Source organism: Oxyura jamaicensis, chromosome 1, assembly GCF_011077185.1.
Source record: "Oxyura jamaicensis isolate SHBP4307 breed ruddy duck chromosome 1, BPBGC_Ojam_1.0, whole genome shotgun sequence".
In the NCBI taxonomy this organism is placed as follows: domain Eukaryota; kingdom Metazoa; phylum Chordata; class Aves; order Anseriformes; family Anatidae; genus Oxyura; species Oxyura jamaicensis.
Window position 1 is genome coordinate 24,923,091 of NC_048893.1, and position 6,000 is coordinate 24,929,090.

Here is a 6,000-nt window from a genome sequence, read left to right on the forward strand (position 1 = left end):
GAACAGAACAGAACAGAACAGAACAGAATGCCTCTTGATCACTGACAGGCATGGGGCATCAACCATCTCTCTAGGAAGCCTCTTCCAGTGTTTGATCATCCTCACAACAAATAAATAGCAAATAAATTTTTCCCAATACCTAGTCTGAACCTTCCCTGGTGCAGCTTTGTGCCATTCCCATGTGTCCTGTCATTGTTTATCAGGGAGAAGAGACCAGAACCTCCCTTTCCATTCTCCTCCTCAAGGAAGTTGTAGAGAGCAAAGAGGTCGCCTCTCAGCCTCCTTTTCTCCAAACTAGACAACACAAGTTTCCTCAGTCTCTCCTCATAGGACATGCCTTTCAGCAATTTTACCATGTTGAATTTTTCTGGATGCTATCAAGTATCTTAATATTCTTTTTATATTTTGGAGCCCAGAACTGTGCAAAATATTCAAGGTAAGGCTTTACCAATGCTGAATATAGTGGGAGAATCACCTCTTTTGATCAGCTGGGTATGCTGAGTTTAATGCATCCCAAAATCTGATTTGCCTTCTTGGCTGCCAGGGCACATGCTGACACATGTTGAGCCTGCTGTCAACTAGCACCTTCAGATTCCTTTCTACCAGACTGCTCTCCAACTACTCATGTTCCAGTCTGTACCTGTGTTGAGCATTAATCTGTCCCAGGTACAGCACCTGTCATTTTCCTTTGTTGAATTTCATGCCACTGATGACCGCTCACAATGCTCCAATCTATCCAGTCTATCTTGATCCCTCTGTGAGGCCTCTTGTCCCTCCAGGGAATGAACAATACATTCCAGTTTAGCGTAATCAGCAAACTTGTTGAGGCATGCTTCTACTCCTCCATCCAGATCCCCTACAACTTAGCCCTGGGGAATATCACTGGTGACTGTCCAGCCAACCAGATGTAGCTTCATTCACTACAGCCCTTTGAATTCTACCATTGAGCCAGTTCATCAGCCAGCATAGGGTGAACCAGTTTATCTCACAGTTGGCAATTTGTCCAGAAGGATGCAGTGAGCAACAGTATCAAAGACTTTACTAAAATTCCTGAAGATTACGTACACTACCTTCCCTTCACTGACCAAGCAGGTATTGTGTGCTGTGTATTGTAGGAGGTAAAATTACTAAGACTGGACTTTCCATTTGTGACCCCATGTTGACCGTGCCTGATAATAGCTTTGTTCTTTAAATGGCTTTCAGTTGTACCCAGGACAACCTTCTCCAAAATTTTTACAGGGATTGTGGTTAGACTAACTGGTCTGTAGGTTCCTGTTTTTTTCTCTCATGCCCTTCTGGTAGATAACTAACATTGTCTAAATGAAAGATTATTTGAATACATTTGGATATATATATATTTAATTTTTAGTTAAATGTGACTTAATTACTCTTGAAAATAACACTGCTGACTTCAGGGAACAATTAAATGTACCAGAGTAAAGTAAACATTCAGGACCATGCACAGCCATGACAATTATGGTTCGTCTGTGTGGTTATATAAAGAAAGTGGACGAGAGGAACCAGAGGAAAGGAAGCCTTCTCACCATATAATGGAGAAAATGAAAGATGGAACAGTGGGCATATAGAAATATATTTTCCCCAGAGTAAGAGGGAAAAAATTACACCTCTTTTACTGATAAAACAGCAACATTTTTCTGCATATTCTAATGAGCATGAAGTATGTCATAAAAATATCAAATTTACTGGTCCTGTTCAACTGTTTTATGATGGACAACCATGAAAAAAACACCACATGAATGTCACATTGCCTTTAGGGTTGCTAGTTTAGTTGCTAGTTCATGTTTAATGCAAAAGAGACCCCAAAATTGGGAAACACAAATTGTAACTTGCAATGATGGGTGACTTGCTCTGCTGAACAGGGAATCACAGAATTACAGAATCACAGAACTGAAGGGGTTGGAAGGGACTTCAGGAGATCATCGGGTCCAACCCCCCTACCAAAGTAGATTCCCTAGAGCAGGTTGCCCAGGTAGGCATCCAAATGGGCCTTGAATATCTCCACAGAAGGAGACTCCACAACCTCCCTGGGCAGCCTGTTCCAGTGCTCTGTCACTCTCACCATGAAGAAGATCTTTTGCATGTTGGCACAGAACTTCCTGTGCTCCATTTTTTGGCCATTGCCCCTTTTCCTGTTCCCATAAACCACTGAAAAGATGTTGGCCAAACCCCACTGTCTCCCACACTTAATGTATTTGTAAACACTGACAAGATCCCCTCTCAGTCTTCTCTTATCCAGGCTGAACAGACCCAGGTCTCTCAGTCTTTCCTCATAGGGAGCATGCTCCAGGCCCCATATCATCTTTGTGGCCCTCCACTGGACTCTTTCCAGGAGATCCCTGTCTTTTTCGTACCAGGGAGCCCAGAACTGGACACAGTACTCCAGGTGAGGCCTGACCAGGGCAGAGTAGAGGGGGAGTCCCTTGACCTGCTGACCACGCTCCTTTTAATGCACACCAGGATCCCATTGGCCTCCTTGGCCACCAGGGCACACTGCTGGCTCATGGTCAACCAGTCGTCCACCAGGACCCCCAGGTCCTTCTCTGCAGAGCTCCTCTCCAGCAGGTCATCCCCCAGCCTGTACAACATGCAGTTGTTCTTTCCCAGGTGCAGGACTCTACACTTTCTCTTGTTAAACTTCATTTGGTTTCTTCCTGCCCAAAGGGAAGGAAGACAACAAAATGTATGGAGTCACTGGTACCATTACCCTAGAGATAAAAACCTCCTTGATCCAGAACACATCACAAAAGATAGCAGAGACTAGATGTGTGATGCCAACCGTGAGGAATAAACAGTCCAGATGTATATCCTACTGAATATCTCACTGAATAAAAATGAGCGATGTGGAAGCTTCCTCAGGAGTCCCTGAATGTTTCAAAATTCATTTCAGGCAAAAAAGTCAAAGGAAGGAAAATGCAACACAGTACATGTTGTTACCTCTTGTATAAGTTACCTCTTGTTACTTTAGAGGTAGTGAAACTTCCCTTTACATGCCCTTTTTCATAATACTTTCTACTCTGAAGATAAGGTGGAATGCCTGCAGGTTGGGAGCAAAGGAACTGTCATTTGAAGTAGAATTCCAATATAACAATGTTCACTGTCTGTCAAAGGCACATTCACAAAAAGAGAAAAATATAAGCAACAAAATAATATTCCCAAATGCATGCTTTTTTTACAGTATATACAGAAATAATAGTAAAATAAATTAATGCATTGCAAACATAAATTCTAAACTGTATAATGAGTATCAAAGCTTTTGAAGATGGTATACAGGAAATGTGAAGTGAACCATCTAGTCATCCAATTGGTCATCCAGACCATATGAATTTCATTTAAAAAGTAATATGCTTTGATTTTCCAGTTCAAGATCCTGGCTGAGAAAAGGTTATTTTCATAACTGTTTTTTGTACTTAAGTGCAGTGTTGCAAAAGTACGAAAGTGATCTGCTGCTGGCTAAGGATTCTTTTTTTTTTTTATTGTTTTGTTTCTGCTTTGTTTTTATTGTTTTGTTGTTCTTGTTTTTTGTTGGAAACGGACAGAAGTGAGGGTACAGATTCTGATTATTCTTAACGTGGACTTCCATTTGCTGTCTGACATTCATGATCAAAGTCTCATTGCAACTCTGTACAACTTCATACAAAATTACATATAATTAATTACTTGTTCTGTATCCATAGGCACTGGAATATATGGCTCTGCTTTTTCTCTGCTCTGCAGCTGAAAAAAAATAACAAAACATCTAAAACCAAGTCAGATATCAAAGAAAACATCTGGATGAAACCTTACCTTCTGTTTTCACATAATAATTCCTCCTTACAACTTAGAAAAAAATAATATTATTTTTGTTTGCAATTGGTGTAAGGAAAAAGTTAATTATTGTATAAAATATGTTTGTGTTATACATAACTTTTATATGAAAGATATTAACATATGTGTTAGTTGTTCTTTGCTGCAATAATTACTACTTTCTTTGTGTAATTTCTCTTCATAATTCTTCACATTGTATCCATTACTACTGAAAAAATGTTTTATTTTGTGAATATTATGAATTGCTTACTTTGTCTTGCAACACCGAGAACTATTTGTTTAAAATGCATGTAAGTATATTTATAGCATGACACAAAGGAATTCATTGTGTGATTATGACAAATTATGAAGATGTGTTTCTTTCAGCTACATCACAGCACAAGATTCTCATAGCGGGAGCATACTCCCTCTATGCTGTCACTAGCATTTTTCTTTGTAAGTATTGTATAAAATAAAATGGACGGCTGTAGCCGTAATAACAATTGGACTACTGAGATCCATCCAAGTCAAAAGGCATCTTTAATGCTCTTTTGTTTTACCCAAACAGTATGTAACAATGTTCTTGCAACTGCTCAAGCAATGCATAAAATATTTCTTGATGTTGTATAGGCAGTGACTGCATTCATGAGGCAATTAAATAAGTTTTCTATATGGCAATGCAAAATGATCAGGATAACTGCATATTCAGACTAACTTCCTACATTCTCATAGCACTTGATCTGGCTTCCACATCTTTCCAAAGCATGTACTGTACAAAGGCTTTCTTTTACTAAATTCAGAGACAAATCTTAACCTACAAACATACTACTAAAATAAAAGATTAAAGACATCCAAAAGATTAGAAAAAGTTATTTCAATAGAGCTATTAAAAGACAAATGAAGGTTCTTATTTGTTAATACACAATTAATATTTCAATAACTGTAAGTTTTTAGGGAACTTACTGCACATTCTCTAAGAATAAAAGATGAGTTTTAAATTGCAAATAAGCATTACATACTGACTAAAGAAATGCTTATTGCTGAACTGGGAAGCAGTTGAGAGAGAAGACAAAATATGTAACCTGGAGAATAAATACAAAATTTATCATGTAAAAGATAAAGATACACCTTAAAAATGAAAAATGAATAATAATAATTAAAGGTAATTCAGGTGCTTCTAGAAACTGTTGACTAAAGGAATAGTAATAAACACCTTCAATTATGAACAATGAACCACAGAAAAATATAAGTGATTTATTCATACTATCGCTGAATATACCAAAACTAGAATTAGTTCAGCCCAGTTGTTTTTACTTGGTAGACAAAAGAATTAATTATGATATTATTTTTTAATAAAGATTAAAAACTCATATTGAAATCTTTAGTAAAACTCATCAGTTTCACAAGAATAAGACATTTTAAACTGGAAGCGCTGATAGAAAATAATAATTAAGCCTGTTATTAGGAACGAAGGTAGTACCGTAATTTACTGAGATAACAAATGAATCATTACATCAGTGAAAAAGAGAAAGAAAGAGAGAAGGGGGAGAGAGAAAGAGTAAGGTCGGGAGAGGAAGGGGAAGAGGGAAAAGGAAGGAAAGGGGAAGAGGGGGGGAAAGGAGGTGGGGGACAGAACAAGGGAGTAAGGAGGGGGGAGAGAGGGAAGGAAGAGAGAAGGAAAGGGAGGATGAGAGCAAGGGAAAGAAAGAGAGGAAGAGGCAGGGTAAAGAGGGGGAAGAGGGGGGAGAGAGGGGGTAGGAGGGAGGGAGCTATGGACAGATGCTACGTAACGCTGCAGGCTTGGGGCAGACTGGATGGAAAGCTGTGTAGAGGAAAAGGATCTGGGTGTGTTGGTCGATGCTTGCCTGAACACCAGCTGGCAGTGTGCCCAGGTGGCCAAGAAGGCCAATGACATCCTGACTTGTATCAGGAACAGTGTAGCCAGCAGGACCAAGGAGGTGATCGTCCCCCTGAACTCTGACCTGGTGAGGCCACACCTTGAGTACTGTGTTCAGCTTTGGGCTTCAAAATACAGTTAAGACATTGAGGCCCTGCAACATGTCCAGGGAGAAAGAGTTATTGAGGGGGAGAAAGGGCCAGGGCCAGGGCCGAGGCCAGGGCCGAGAAGAGAAGAGAAGAGAAGAGAAGAGAAGAGAAGAGAAGAGAAGAGAAGAGAAGAGAAGAGAAGAGAAGAGA